A 17,455-nucleotide genomic window follows, 5' to 3' on the forward strand; every position below is an offset into this window, starting at 1 on the left:
TCTCACCACTTAGTAGGACCCTTTCATTTACTAAAGTCTCTCCTCTTTCTACATCATCTGAATGTGATGATTGTGCATCCTCATCCACATGAGCAACCCTAGCTTGACCCTCAGCTCTCCTATATGTCCTTCCTTATCGTTGAGGGCATTCAAAGGCACGATGACATTCTTCATTGCAATGGAAATAGGTACCACGAAAGCCTCCTCTTCCTTGTCCACGTCCTCTACCTCTTCCTCTCTAATTTCCAAAGTCTTGATCACGGGAGTGGTTGAAACCCTCATTCCTCTGTTTCCTGCTAGTACCCACATCTTCATTTTTCTTTTGGATCTCATTTCGTCCTCCAAATGACCTACCACTTCCCCTTCCTCCTTGACCACACCCTCTTTGTCTCCCTTCAAACCTTTTATTTAGCTTCTCTTCAACTCGTAGGGCAAACTAGTATGCCTCTTCAACACTAGTCATTCTTACCAGACTTAATTCCTCTTGGATGCTAGGTCGCAACCCACTGATATAACGAGCAACCTTCTCCTTATTTGCTTTTGCATGCCCCGCTCTAATCAAAAGTCGATAAAACTCCTCTGTATATTCCTAGACTGATTTTCCTGCTTGCTTTAACCCATGCATCTTCTTAAACAAATCAAGCTCGTAGTCAACAAGAATGAACTGCTTCTTTAGTTTGTCCACCATACGATCCCACCTTGTGATCTTCTCCTTTCCTCTTTTGTTTCTTTCCAATTGAACCTCTTGCCACCAGATTTTGGCATGGCCTTTCAGTTTGGCCTTTGCAAACTTAACCCTATCTGGATCCCTGATATCCTCATACTCAAAGTACTCTTCCAGTTCATTGATCTAGTCGATCAACTCATCTAGTTTCAGATTTCCTGAAAATACACCCACATCAATTGTAGGTCTTTTCCCAAACTTAGTAATGGCCATAAAAAGCCTTTCCTCTACCTGATTCAGAACTTCCCCGTCAACTTCCCCTTCTGGTCCAATTTCTTCTTCTTCATTGTCGTCCTCACTTTCATCACCTGCAACAACATTTGTTCCCCTACGGAGCTCCTCCTGCAATGCTTGGACCTGCCTTTGGAGGGCTCTAACCTCCTCAGGATTAATAGCTCCAGCCCTTCTGCCACGCTTTCTTCATGGAGGCATCTTCTTAACTCAAACCCACAACTACACAGTCCTGGTGCAAACTGCCTCACAGTCGGCACTCTGTCTACACACTTAGGAAAAACTCGCTCTAATACCACTTGATGGGGACACAACCCAAGCATAGAATGGACACAACAGGAAAGGGGAAAATTTTATTAACTATGTAAATATGCTAATACATTCAATACAGAGAAAATAGACTTCAAAACATGCCCTAAGGGCTTACAATAGTATAAATCTTGAGATAATTTCTCTTTTTAGTACCTCCTTTCAAACTCCACTCTGAATTGCCTTTTACAATGCCAGAAATGTTCTTAAATAGACCCCGAAGGGTTAAAGATTAGGAATACATTCTAGAAAGTGCTAGTTGGCATCCACCAACCAAATAGAAGGCTCCAGAAGTCGCATTAGAAGTTGGCACAAAATTAGAAGAATCCAAAAACGGTAATCGAACTTTTGGGAGGCATAACTTTTGAACCGTAGCTCCGATTGACGAACTGTTTAAATTTTCAGAAAGCTCTCAAAGTGCTCTATAGCCTTATGGACTAGCTTTTCTCGTCCCCCATTTTTTGGCCCTATTTGAGATCATTTAATGCCCATAACCTGACTTTGAAGCATTCTTAGGAGGTCTCCAAAAATTGAAAAACTGTGATAACTTTCAAACCATGGGGCCTTTTGACTTGATTCTTTTTCTGGAATGATCTAAATTACAATGACAATCATCTGACCAATTTACACCTTCTAGTTCACCAAAATGATGGCTCAATTACATACTCCTATTTTTCTAACATTTACACGTATCCCAAGGTGATTAAAAACTCTAACCCAGAACACTAATAGTGGAACTGTGAGAGTTGGAACCTTTATTTGACCCAAATGGGTATCCAGAAATGAAAACACATGAAACAAAAACTAAGTCTAAGTACATTTTTTTGGGTGACACAAGATCACCCTTATACCTCTGGATGCTTCTGCATCAAAGAGGCACTAATTATGTATTCATGTCTTCTCTGACTTCCCCGTGGGCCTATTTTATTAGTAGTTCTCTAGGTCATATTTGAGCTTCTTGTTAATCTCGTTCACATGTTTCATTGATTGCTTCATCTTCTCCTTCTCATAGGTGCAAAGAAAGTCCCTTCAGGTATCCCATCATATATGTTATTTTGCACAATGTTCCTCTTGATTACTTGTAGCACTCCAAATCAAGAAGAGTTAAGCGTGTTTCCCCTTCTCCCACCATTTTCAAATCCCCATATTAGGTTCATAGGTGAACACTAGACTTTTTCCATAGCCAAAATGGGCTTTGTTCCAAAACACCACCTAGGTTGCACACATTCTATCATGATTTGTATTGTATCTTCCTTTCAGCCCAATTCCAACACCCATACCATTGAAGCCAATGCAATGTCAACATTTGAGTGGTATTTATTTTCAGACACCATGCATTCCTCATCCAAGAGGATGTTAGTAATTTTATAAAAGAGTTATTTTTTGATCTTTAAAAACCCTTTCAATTTTTATTTAGAGACTCATCATATGTGATTCATGAAAAAATCACATTCATTACTTCCTTTGGTATTTAACCTTTACCTTGCTACACTCAAACTCAAAATGAATTACAAAAATCTATAATGTTCAAACTTTTAATCATGTCACACTTGTCCACTACATACCATTTTTGTCACATCAAATCAATAAACCATCCTTTCACTATCTCAACATCTCAAACAGTCTTTAAAAATCTCTTATAGTTGATTTGGTAACAATGATGTGGTGATACAAAGAACTAGCGGACATGGTGAAAAGAAGATTTTATATGGGAGTTGGAACAAGAACTAGATCTAGAGGGAATGGTAGAGTTTTGGGTAGTAGGGAAGGGGGTCCATGTAATCGTGGATCTTTGACAAAAAAATGTCCAATAGGTGGCAACAATCATATTGGCAGTTGTCCAACAGGATTTGCTACCAATGGTTGGGTGTCCCTTATGCTTAACAAAAGTGTGGGTCAGAGTGGGGACAACTCTAAGGTAAGTTTAGAATGAGAGAAAGGTCCTAAAAAGCAAGACCTAAGGGATAGTGGTTCAAATCTAGGAAAATCTAACAGGACCAAAGATTAGGCTAAAGACAAAACATATAAGGTGCTAAAAAAATGGTCCTCCTTATTTGTGATAAAAACTAGAGGTAAATCTTCATTCCCTAAAGTCAATGACATTTTAGATATTAAAAAAGGGGAATACACTATTTTTGTGCTTGACACTTTAATATATCATTTTGTTTCTACTATGGCTTTATCTTAGGTAGGCAAGTTCACAAGTGCTAAACCTAGCATTGACCTTGTTAGATATTTTATAATAAAAAAAGTGTGTATTGAAAGGTCACATGAATATTGTAGTAATTCCTAAGGGTCTCTTCTAATTTGAATTCTTGTTTGTTGAATACTTTTCTAATGTTCGTGTGGAAGTCTCTTGATGATGGGAAAAAAGTCATTGGCTCTTTAAAAATGGACTCCTAATCTTGATCTAAATTAATCATTTTTTGAATTAGCACCAATATGGGTTAAACTTCTTGGGTTAAGTCTTGAATATTGGAACAAGGATATCTTAAAGGGTTGAAAAAATCTTTTAGGAAACTGTTGCCAATAGATCCTATGACAATAGTGAGATCTCAATTTGTTTATGATATTTATGTGTTAGTATTAATCCACATACTGAGATTCCTCGTGATATTGGTATTCACTCAAAAGTGGGGAAGTGGACGCAATCTATGGAGTATGAATCTTAACCATCTTGCTACTTCATTTGTAAGAAGATGGGACATTGTGCTAAACAGTGTCCTCATAAGATTCAAAAAAGATAAGCGAAAAAAACAAGAACAATAGGAAGAAATTTTAAAAGTTTGGAAAGAAGTAAAAACTATTGTTGGAAATCAAAATGAAAAAAATATTGAGAATTCTACTAGGATTATAGAAATTATATCAATAGTAGAAAGCAATAGTACCTCTAAGGAGGAAAACTCCTTCAAGAAGGTTATTGTTATAGAAAATGCGATTAGTCAACAGCCTCAACAAGAGAATGGTAAATCCAGTGATACTAGTATTGCTTAGGAAGAATCTATTGCCCAAGATCATAGGCTCGAGGAAAAAAAATCTCTAAAATGGAAAATGAAAAGAAAAATACTAAGGATGGGGATCAAAATGAGACATCTAAAAGTAAGAAAGGATCTTTAGAGAAGAAAAAAGGAAACAAGAAGCTGAATACCATTGAAGGGAACTAAAATAAAATACAAAAGGATTGTAATAATATACCAAGAATTTATCAATGTTCATCTAATAAGAAAAAAAGATAAGGATAACATTGAAATTCCTTTAAAAGAGTAGGGAGAAGAGGAGTTGGACTCCTCTTCTAACAAAATTTTGGTCATGGATTGGAGTAACATTGAAAGAAAAGGGAAAAAGGAAAGAATTAAAAAGGTAATAAAAAGGGAGAACCTATTCTTGAGGCTCATGCTCCTAGGTTGGAGCGGTTACAAGACCGAGAGTTGATGTTAGGACTCCAAAACAAGGTCTTCGAAGAAAAATAGACAAACTTACTAGAGAACTAGAAAGCAAACAAAACATAGCAGATGGAAAACAAATGACCATCCAGGAAGCATGCTCAACAAGTAAGAAATGAAGATCATCTCTTGGAATATAAGAGGACACAATAGTCCCCATAAATAGGGTGTCTTAAGAAATATAGTGAGGGATTATAAACTTGACATCACCGTGATCCAAGAAACTAAAATGATCAAGGAAAAACTTGAAAGAATCAAATTATTCAAAAAAATTATTGTGACTGGCAGTGACTCTAAAGAAACTTCAGGGGGTACTACAAATTTCTAGAATATGAATCATATAAAAGGTATTCCTATTCCCATTGATAATAACATGATTGTTGTTAAATTTCTTCATTTGAGAAATAATTTTGTGTGGGTTTTGTCCAATATCTATGCCCCTAACTTTAAATTTGGGTGTGCTAATTTATGGAAAAAATTGAGAACTCTATAAATATGTTCCCTATTGAGTGTTGGATGATTATGGGAGATTTTAATACTCCCCTTAAATAAACTGAAAATGTTGGGGGTTATACTTCTCATCCTAAGAATAGAGTTGATCTAATGGATTTTATTAACATGCAGGCTCTATTGGATGTTGATCTTGAAGGAATAAAATTATCTTGGTCTAATGGAAGGATTGGAAATAATCTTATTCAAGTTAGACTACATAGAGCCCTTTTATCTCATAACTGGTTACATAAGTTTTTTTTACTATTCCTCCTCTTTTGCTCGCATTAGTTCTGATCACTCCCCTATTTCTTTCATTACAGATCCTTTGACTAGGAAAGCTTCTAGACCTCCTTTTAGATTTGAAAGAATGTGAATTGCTCACTCAGATCTAGATCCAAGTATTAAACATTGGTGGGATAATAATGTGGAAGGGACCTATTTAGTGGCTATGACACTCAAAAATATCAAAGTGAATATTAAAATTTGGAATAAGGAAGTGTTTGGAATATTTTTGATAACAAGGAGATTATTAAAAAAGAGCTTAAATTGGTGTAGGATCAAATTCAAGAGGAGGGTTATTTTGAATGACTTGAGAAGGAGAGGAATGAAAAGGTTGTTAAGTGTCATGATATCATATCAAAGGAAGAAGTTTTTTGGAGGCAAAAATCTAGAGCGCTACAGTTGGAAGATGGTGATAAGAATACTCAGTTTTTTAACATGACAACCTTGAAACATAAAGTAGCCAATAGAATTAAGTTTATTGAAACTCCAATTGGAAAGGTGGAAAAAGAGGAAGACATAAAGGATGAAATGGTGGGTTATCTTTCAACTCTTCTTTCTATTGATTTGAATCTAAATTTGGTTGATCAAGATGATATTCTTTTTGACATCCCTTCCTATATTGGAATAGCTCAAAATAAACCACTTTTAGCGATTCTACTTACTAAAGAAATTAAAGATGTCATTTTTTTAAGAAGAAAAAACTACTGGGTTAGATGGATTCAACTCTTTTTTCTATTGATTTGAATCTAAATTTTGTGGAACAAGGTGATCTTCTTTTTGACATCCTTTCCTATATTGGAACAGCTCAAAAACAACCACTTATAGCAATTCCATTTGCTAAAGAAATTAAGGATGTTATTTTTTAAGGAGAAAAAACTCCTGGGTTAGATGGATTTTTGGTGTTCTTCTTCTATAATTATTGGGTATAGTGTGTAAGCATGTCATGGATGTTGTTGAATTTTTTCTTAGGTCTCAATCTCTTATAAAAGAAACTAATGCTACCTTTATTGCCTTGATTCCAAAACTCATGGAGCCAATTCTCCTAATGGGTTTAGACCTATTAGTCTTTGCAATTCCATGTATAAGATTATTTCAAAGGTGATGACTTCAAGATCGTTGAATATTCTTCTTGGGATCATTTCAAGCCAATAGAATGGATTTGTTCTGGGTAGAAAAAGCTTGGATACTATTATTGTTGTGCATGAAAAAATTCATTCTCTAGAGGCTTCTGCAAAAAAAGGTTTCTTAATGAATCTTGATCTATCCAAAGCTTATGACAAGGTAGATTGATAGTTCTTATGCAAAATTCTAAAAGCATTTAGTTTCAATTCAAGAGTCATTGATCTAATTTACCAACTTATTTCCATGTCTATGGCTATTATTTTGGTGAATGATTCCTCGTCTATTTTTTTTCAAACCTTTAAGTGGTCTCAAGTAGAGAGATCCTATTTCATCTATATTATTTGCTATAATTTTTGAATTGTTGGGAAGATATATCAATAAATTTATTTAGGAAGGAAGGATTATTGGATCACAACTTCTTCTGCTAATTTAACTTGCTCTCATGAATAGTTTTGTTGATGACACTATTTTTCTAGTGGATGCTACTATTAAGGAAGCTAAAAGAATGAAGATTTCTCTGACAACTTATACAAATGTTACTAGTCAACTTATCAACTTAAACTAATTTGTACTTTGTGAACATCCCAGAGGAAAGACAAAGAAAAATCTCTAAAATCGTAAGATGTAATATTAATCAGCTTCCTTTAACTTATCTTGGTCCCCCCCTTAGTACCAGACCTTCTAAATCTTTTTGGAATTTTATCACTGACAAAATTAATACAAAACTTATTGGATGGAAATGATCGATGCTTAGTAAAGCTGTGAAAGTTCAACTTCTTAAATCTGCTCTTCAAAATATACGTGTGTATGCTTTGAGTCTCTTTACTATTCTTGCTAAATATGCTATTATAATTGACAATATTTAAAAGAAATTCTTATGGCCTAGGGTGGAAGAAAAGGTCAACTTCCTCTTGTTTCCTAGGAAATTATTTGCAACCCCAAGAAAAAAGGAGGATTGGGTTTTTGAACTATTAGAATAGTGAATAGATATTTGTTGAAAAAATAATGTTAGAGAATTTTTTAAGAAGAGAAAGAATGGAACTTGATCATAAAAAGAAAATATCTCTTTGAAACTCATACTAAAGAGGACTTCTTTATCAATAATATTACTAATAAAAAAAATATGAATTTATATTTTATTATTATCTTCATTTTATACAAATATCTTTGAATTTTTTAATTGGTAATGCACTAGTACAAAAACAACAATATGCGACTAAAAAAACCACTAAATTTTGAATGTATGTGACTAAACTTAGTCACGTGACTAATAGTAGTTAATATCTGGTCATTTATAATGCTGCTAAATTTACTACTAAGCAATTTTAGTCATTTATTTGATCACTAATTTTGATTATTGATTTAGTGGTATATTTAGAAGTATATAAGTATATATAGTGGTATTTTTAGTAGTATATTTAGTAATTTATTTAGTAGTATATTTAATCATGTGGCTAGTCACATATTTATTAGTATATTTAATCACATATTTAGTTGTATATTTGATAGTTGATTTAGTCACGTATTTAGTAGCATATTTAATTATATATTTGGTCACATGTTTAGTATATTTAGCTACATGTTTAGTGGTATATTTAGTAGCATATCTAGTAGTATATTTGATCAAATATTTAGTAGCATATTTAATAGTATATTTGGTCATAATAGGACACGATGGAATCAAACCACCATCCATCTACTTGTAAAGTTTCTTGTAAATCAAGTGCTCTTCCATTGAGCTAGCACCCTTTAAAGAATGATCATTGTAATATCCTCATTTCCAAATAAAATAAAATAAATAATATTAATAATATTATAACAATTTATTGTTAATATCAAATTAATATAATGCAATACTATATCAACTCATATAATGATAATATATAAATAATATAATATAATTGTTTAACTCATAAGTAAGAATAGAATATTACTAATGACAATTAAATAAACAATAAAATATACTTATTATTATAATAAATATAAAATTATAATTATAATAAAATGAAATTGAAATATGATAATAAATAATTGATTTTTAATATATATATTTTTTGATAGGTAATATCTGAATTATATTGATAAAGAGAGATACATTGTTATAGTATGGCTAAAAGCCTTCTAGCCTATACTACCCTTTCCCTACCCATACATATATCATTAAACAAACAAAATTTTAGAGTATGAACACTCTGATGAAGACAAAACCACCTAGCCCAACCACTAAACTAGTTAAAACAAACAAAACAAAGCCACTTTCATCTATGTTATCTGATACTCTTTGAACCATTACACTGCTTCCTCACAAGTGAAAGTTGGAGTTGAGTGGTCATCCATCACCAAATTCCCCTGTCTCCCTCGATGACATTTTCCATTGCACTCCCCCTCTTCGACTAGTAAAGAGGCATCAACCCAAACTCCCTGTGATGTGGACACACCCTCCTTAAGGTGGCATTTCTTCACAATCTGGTGGCAAACTTGTTGTCCAAGAGTGAGCATGCTCTTCCTTGGTGCGGCCTTCATAAAGCCTCATTCATGCTCCTTCAGCACCCAAATGTACTTAGTCAAGAATTCCACTATCATTTTCCACCCCTGTTCTACTTTGGGGATATGAATGTCTTGTGGATTTGAGGAAGCCACACTACTTGTGGTTGAGTAGAAGAGTCCCCTCCCCCAATTAGCCTCCAAAGCTCAACACCCATCTCAATTCCAACACCAGAACAAGTCTCTCAATTATGTCCTCCAACCCTAAAAGCCTTTACCTGTCCACACATGCAACCATAACCCGGTGGACCTCTTCTTTTGATTTCCCCACCATCAACACAAGCACAACAAACAACGATGCCACATCCAAATTTGATCTCCTCTTCTATAATGCCTTCATATATTCTGACCCTAGCATCTGCTGAGCTCCCTTCAAAAAGGTAGGGTTGTCAAAAACAAAATTATGTTTAAGATGTCACGTGGAAATTTGGCCTTCGTAAGTCTCTATCTAAGAATCCAAGCCGAGAGCAAAGTTTGCCTCCAATTTTGTCTCAATGAAAAACAATTGAACTTGACTTGCCTTCAACCTGAATATATCTACCTCAAAATTTTCTGGAATGAAGTACCAAAGCAAACCAACACTCCATTTGACATGTGCGAGGGATATATTGATAGCTTGGAAATCTCTTCTTATCGTGGAATGATTTATGTCATCAGAAGTTAGACTCGTGATGCCTTTCCCTTAAAACCTCTAGCTTTAATTATCATGAGTGAATTATTATGTCTAATGGCCAAAAAATAGTGCTCTCTTTATTCAAATCTAAGGTGATGAAAGTCCTCAAAGATTTCATATTGTGGACCCAATGATGAATTGGCACCTAAATTGGCTAGCAAATCTGCCATCTGTTTGCTTCTCAAAATGAATATGAAACCTTAAAATCATCAAAATCTAGAAGCAATTCCTTGATTTTCCATATACTTTGATCTAGGTGTCATGCCTCCATCTTTCCTCTCTTAATTCCATTTATGATGATCTCTGAGTCACCTTCCAGATGTATTCATTTATAGCCAATTTTTTGCTCCTAAGCCCAGAGCCTCTCTAGCTGCAAAACATTCTACAGTATTATTTGTTCCATCCTACAAGCGTTTGGCTTCAAATGCGAGTATGTTGCCCTTATGGTCTCTTGCTACACACCCACACCCTAAAACACCTGGGTTTCCCCTAGCCACCTCATCAAAGTTTATTTTAATCCAACCATCCTCTAGAGGTGTCTTATTAAAATATATTTAAGTGATATTACAATCAAAACATAGCTAGTAGAGGTCATATCAAAATAATATAAATAATGTTAACAATCAAAACCAAACAATTATGACTCTTCATCGGGTATGGGCTATATAAATTAGATGTAGCGATTCAGATTGGGAAGGATACATTGAAGAGGATATAGCCAATGGATAGCAAGGAAGGAGTTGGTAGTTACACATGAAGTATCAATCCCAGTTAGGAGCTACGTCTGATAGGAGAAGGTTTATTTATGATTCATGGAGATCGAAAGGAAATCATAGGAATCTTATGGTGAACATTGGTCAAAGGAAGCACATAACTCTATTGGTCAAGAAATGGTAACCTCATATATATACCTAGAATTGAAGCTCAACAATTAACATCTACACATCCTAATGTCCAAATCATTATCAAAGAATCATCAAAAGGGATTATGATTGAAGACTTTCAACAATTGTAGCAAAATAGATATAAAGAGTGAGAGATGAACATAGAAGAAGATCTATTAATAAGAGAATATAAAATACTTGGATACTCAATAGATAAAGATAAACAAATACAGATTGACATCAAAGTATTACTCATTGAGGCTACATTGGAAAAGTAAGGTAGTATAGAGGAGCATAACAAAAATAGAAAATTGATCCCTATCAACAAACATTGGAAGTAAGTGTTCATATCTTGGAACTAACCTCAGCTCAATCCAAGGACATAAAATTGTGGATAGTAACTAATGTAATAGATAGTATCAGGAGACATCCATCGATGTTGGTAGAGAAGCATAGGATTTTTAATGTTAATTCCTTCAAGTCACTATACCACAATACAAATCCAATCATCAATAGGAGTTAGTAGGGGTGGTCAAATAGCTAAGGGCATTGACATCAGGAAAAAATTCATTATCCAACTTAGTAATATAACCCACATCCACCAAAGGTTACTCAAATTCCAATAGTAACGAGTGTCCATCTCAAGCAATTATAAATTACCTTGCCAAATCAAAAAGCTACAAATAAATCAACAAGCAAGGCAAGGGGTTGAGCAAAATCTTAAGGCAATGATCAAAACAAGAAGAGTAATGATCAAGTTGATCTTTCATAGTCAGCGAATGAGGGAAGATAAGAGTATGTAAAACCACAAGTTTTTTTTAATATTTTAGTCATCAAACTATAACTAGCGATCACACCAAAGGTGCCATGGGTATGCCGAAGTGTACCAATGTTTTACAGAGTAAAAATGGATTGAAATTGACATTAACAATTTCTTGCTAAACAATTGGTTCTTATATTATTCATATATTGATGTTGTTCTCTATCCATGATGGCTTAACAATGCTACCATACATAGAATAAGTGATATTATTCTAGATATGTAACTAGGCGCTCAACAATGGTCTCTACTACTAATGACTCAATTTATACCTTCCCTTGCTGATGGTGAAATCAATGATATACGTGATAGAATCTCTAGGTTTTTTGCAATCCTAGAGGAAACCCTCCCTATTTTTTGTAATATTTTTTTATGAATTATTTGCTTTGCCATGTGATAAAGAAACCCTCATTTTTTAAATAATTATTTTGGACATTTCACATATATTTAACTGTAAGCTATCAAATCTAATGAAGAAATAGAAAAGGGTTTTTCTTCAAAGCATCCCACCTAGTAGCATAAAGTAAACAACATGAAAAGGAAAATAATGATTGCAAAGCTAAGAAATATTTCACATGAAGATCACATTAAACCCAACATGGAACCAATAGTAAAACTAACTTAAAATCGTTTTGTGTTCACTCCTCAATGAAGTTATAGATATTTGCAAAGGGTAGTCTCCAAACATTCTTCTTAATAGCTTTGACAGGTCCAAGATGACATTTTGGCATAGAGGTCATTAAAAGATGTCCCATACAATAATAATTGGTTTAGAGAATTATTTAGATTTCAAATAATTAAATTCAATTAAAAATACAGGTGTGTTTTCCCTGAAATACCAAAAACATGGATTTGCAATTTCTAAAAGCAACATAAGAAGGTTCCAAAGAAGGCAACAAAAGAATAATCATCATTCATTGGTGATGTTAATTACATCCTACATTTTCTAATATGGACTACACAACAAGGCATTATTAAGCATATCGAAACAATCATGAGTTTTTCCCAAAATTCATGTGTCAGTTTGGTTGATTTCAAACTACAACATAGTTTCCCCACCCTCCACTCATTGTGTTCTTGCTACCAGACATCGTCAAACATGCATGTGGCGAGTTGTCCATAGCATGAGATCTTCCTTACAAGATCCTTATCTTATGAAAGGAGGGAGAAACTAAATATGTACTGGTAGCCTCTTGCATAGATAGATTTATGATTTATGGTGAGCCTACATTCAACTATCAATAATCAATATACAAATCAAATCAATAATGTCACAGTAAATACATACCCATTCAACCAAGCTCTCATCCCCAAGAGGCTGTGATGTATCAATAGGTTTCCTTCTAGTAATAATGACCAATATGACACCAAATGAAAATAAATCTAATCTTTGAGTAAGCCTTCCCCTTCATGCATATTCTGGGGCCATATACCTAAAGTATTCAAATAAATGTCACATAAACTAAAACTTCATGAGGCAACAACCAAGCATTTTTAGTTCCCCATTGAAATGCAAAGTTCAATACAAGGAAAATAATGAAAATGGAAACATTTGATTCTTACCCAAAGGTTTCCATGACACATGTTCTAACATGAGTATTAGTGTCTAATGCTAATTTTTCCAGTCCAAAATTGAACACCTGGAACATGAAAATGCCATCATCAATTAAAAATTCGATAAACTAGAAAGTAACCCTCACAAATATAGATATAAAACTTGTTATGATTAGAATTCGTAAAGAATCAATACCTACGCTTCAAATCTATCATCCAAAAAAAAAATTTCCGACTTGACATCCCTATGAATAATCAAAGGATGACTTGTCATGTGCAAATTCAATGTTTAGGGTACTAATCAAAGAAATTGAAAAGATAAATTAAAATGAACAATCAAGAATCATAGTAAAAAATGCATCACTACAAATGGTCTTACAATCTTCATGTACGTATGCTATCCCATGAGTTTCTCCAATGGAAATTCTTAACCTAGTTGACTAGCTCATTGATTAAACATTATGTAATATCTGATAGAACATAGCAAGATATCCTAACAAAATTCCTACTACTAGACGAATGACTATCAGAAAATACATTTACAATGAGATAGCCTCTAAAATGAAAAATCACAGAATATTTCAAAAAATTAACTAACCTAGCCCTATTATTACCTATTCTAGGATAAATTACCAGTTTGCAATATAGAAATAACCTTTAGGTACACATGTGACATAACCATCATAATCATTTGTAAGTGTTGTGGAATATGACAATGCTTATTGTCTATGGTCTTGCATGCATATTGATTACCAAAGACTCATAAGTCACATTATGAAGAGGCTCCACACATTTCCTACTACTAGTATCTTAGGCAACATCTAAGGTAGTATTGTAAGGTAGGAATCAACCATCATCATCCTCAAACAACACCAAATTGCCCTACATTTTGACAAGCTTTACAAAAACTGCATTGATAATAAGGAAAGTTTGAATTGCCATGTAGAGAACACAACAAAGAAAGGACTTCTTTTTCCCATTCTTTTGAAATTTTCTTCTTTAGCCAATAAACCTATGTGTTGAAATTTGGATGGGAAAAGTGAATGGTTAAAAGTCATTCCTTTGAAAAAAGGAGGAACACAGTTTAAAAATGAGGGAGTATATATATGCCAAAATAGAAGATATGGTGAAAAGTTAAAACTTTGAACTACCTCCTAATCCAAAAGTCCAAAAACCAGCATTGTTTTTGTTGGCTACATGAAGGATACATGATACATATAATGCACAAGGCATAGTCTTCTACTTTGCGGGACATATTTGGTGTGATGAGCTCTTTCAGCCTAGAAAATATTTTATTGAAATATTGTGTAAGGCTCAATTTATGATAAAAAAAATGCATTTATATTTACTAAAATTGGTGGTATCCAACCATCCTCATCATTCATCCCCATCTTGCATGTTTCACTCTCATAGTAGCTTATATTGTGCATTCTAGCATCATTATCACTTGTACTTTAGTTTTCCATTGATCTTATGTGCTACTAAGAGAAATAAAGAGATCAAATGGATCCTTGGAGAAAGAAGGTCATAGGATGCTTTTTGGAAAGCTATTCTATGTGTATTTGATCAATTTAGATAGTTTACAAAGTTAACATTTCATGAGTATGTTATTCTTATGTTTTTTTTGAACTAACCCTGATCTCTAACAGACAGTACTACATGAGGATAACCCTACAACGTTTGAGTAGCTCTAGCAGTAGTTCAAATCTAGCTGCACTGAACCAACATTTAAGTTGACATCCCTAGAGATTAAACATTGAAAGATCTTTCCTAAACACCACTAATATGTACTCACTAATAAGTAATAATCAATAATTAGAGAAGATATTTCGCTCCATGATAAACTTAAAAAAATCATTTTCTTACTTGACTAACTTGATTGCATAAGTTGTTGTTCCTAATGCAAAGCATTACAATAGAACAAGGTATTTAAGCACATCCATTGCAAATACAGGCAAAGACTATTAAATAGAAACACAAACAAAAAAAAATAGCAACACCATTTGCAAAAGCCTAAATTGAGGAAGAACTTTGTAAGAGGGGTATATTGTTTCTCCTCAATCCATTATCTCATTCACTATTAAGATAGTTTATTCCCTTAAAAAAAGGCTTATAAAACTTCTTTCATACAACAACAATCTCTTACACCATACAACTCTTCAATACTCACACACTCCCTGAGCCTGTGCCACACTTTAGAAGACTGGTTAGATGCCAACAAGAGTCTTACATGAGTAATAAACTTAAACAACACTAAGGAATTGAATTCAGACCACAATCGCTCTTGGGAATTTTAAACTAAGAAGAGCTACAAATGAGTGAAAGGAAAAAGTTCAAGCATCATAGCAACTGAAAAGAACCTCTTGGACATATCTTGGAGCTTTTAAACCCTGTAGACCATATCTCTTTCATATCTGATGTGTTCAAACATTGTTAAAACATGAACCTACTCTCTACTCATCCAGTCGTTGAAAAAGGCATTTTCAACTGTTATCAAACTAGTTATAGATGTGTTTAACTGGAATTGAACTATTCGATCTACATTTCCCTCTAACATGTCCCATTGCTCTGCGAGTTCAATTATTTTGACTACTTCCTCCTCCATATTTTCCAATGATTATCATATATATAATTTCCTCACAAGCAAGCCTAATGGTTGTAGCCTTAAATCCTTTCCTCTCATAGTCCTTCATAAGCAACTTTAGCCTAACCTGCCCATCTCTAGCCGACTTAACTCCCTTTGGAGATGCATATTTAAATAGTCTACATAGAACAAACTTAGCCTACAAACTTGGAAGTCTAAAGTTGATGCCTAGTCCCAATTTACCACTTGGAAGCTTCTGCATATAAAACTCCTAGTTGGCTCCCACCTTAAATTCCTTAGCCCTATCCCTTCATGCCTCTTCTGTGGTAAGATTAAAACTTTCACACATTTCTTCTGGGTTTGCTATCATGTTAAAATGTTATGGGATAAACAGTCTTCACTTCTCAATCTACCTTTTTTCACTTCCCATGGTCATGGAAAGTAGCTCTTTTAGGATATTCTTTAGCTCATAACAAGACAACTAGCTCTTGATGTCTCACCATTATCAAATGCATCCATAAGTTTAGTTGTCTTATTGACCTATCACACTCCTTTTCTCCCTGTGAGATTGAGATTCAATCTATTTGATTTGGTCTTCTAACCCAAATGACTTACATAGCTACCTCTCTAAAAGATCAGTATTATAACAATGATGCTATCAAGGTGCAAGTTGAAGGTCTTCTACCCTAAAACATAACACAATGCAACAATTTAGACTCTACTGAAGTCTTTGAAGACTACAGATAAGAAGAATTTGATTCCACCATAGAGAAGGTCAAAGCAACTAATGATAGCCAGGAAAATAAACAAAGACAACAGGGTTCGTATTGTATTTTAGTTTAATTATTGTTATGTGGGCAGTACATCATTTGTATCAAGAGTATAATTTGTCTATTCTAGACTCCTCTTGTTGTTCATTGGCTATGTGCACTTTGTAGTCTGTTATATTTCCTCCTCTTTGAGTAGTGTCAAAAGTCTATATTTGTTATTTTTCATCTTTTGTTTGATGACTAAACTATTTACAGAAGCAATAATAGCTTTTATTCACTGTTCTTCTTCTTTGTTTCTCTTCTTCGAATTTTATTTTAAAAAACTATCACATTCATTATAGCATGGATGGATGTGAGTGATATCAAGAAGCACATAAGCAACCTTGAAGAGCCCACCTTAAGTGCAACTTGAGATTCATCTACTTGGGCAGTATGGTGCAGAGGCATCTCATAGACAATTTGGAGGAACTTCAAGGCTCATGATGTGTCATGAGTTTATTTTGATGTAATAAGGTATTGACTCTTAAGAACCAATTGAAATCATTTTGTAGTAATTTGGACCCAATTATAAGGCCATTGACCATATTGGGCATGTATAAGCCAACTTGGTCAAATTTGGTCAAAGGGTCCATAAGAGTTTAGGAGAGGGTCTAATAGGTTTCTAATGATGTTTTGGATCAAGAAAGATCAATTTGTGATGTTACTATATTGATAGGAATTCAAATTCAAAATGTTGTCAAGAGATGTAAAATGTTGTAAAAATGTTGCATGACAACATTGACAACAATTATGCAACTTTTTCATCTAATGTGCAACTCACTGCCAACGATCATGTTTGGTTTGAAATCTACTTGGAGACAATCAAGGATGTTGAATTAAGCCTATATGAGCCTCTAGCGGTCAAGAGGCAAGGGTTTTTGAAGATTTGGATGAGAAGAAGCAAATAAAGTTTCATTTTCCCAGTCAAATCTACTAATCTTGCATTGTGTACGAGCATGTAGGAACTCATTTGGTGATCAAATA

The 17,455-nt window shown here is 33.9% G+C and overlaps 1 pseudogene; it reads left to right on the forward strand.

Annotated features, from left to right (window-relative positions):
- The first annotated feature begins 2,951 nt into the window (after window positions 1–2,951).
- LOC149567087 (putative histone-arginine methyltransferase CARM1 pseudogene) overlaps window positions 2,952–17,455 on the forward strand; it is a 41,382-nt pseudogene continuing 26,878 nt past the window's right edge.

Source organism: Cupressus sempervirens, chromosome 3 (genome assembly GCF_028749045.1).
Source record: "Cupressus sempervirens isolate cs-2001-9-10 chromosome 3, ASM2874904v1, whole genome shotgun sequence".
NCBI lineage: Eukaryota > Viridiplantae > Streptophyta > Pinopsida > Cupressales > Cupressaceae > Cupressus > Cupressus sempervirens.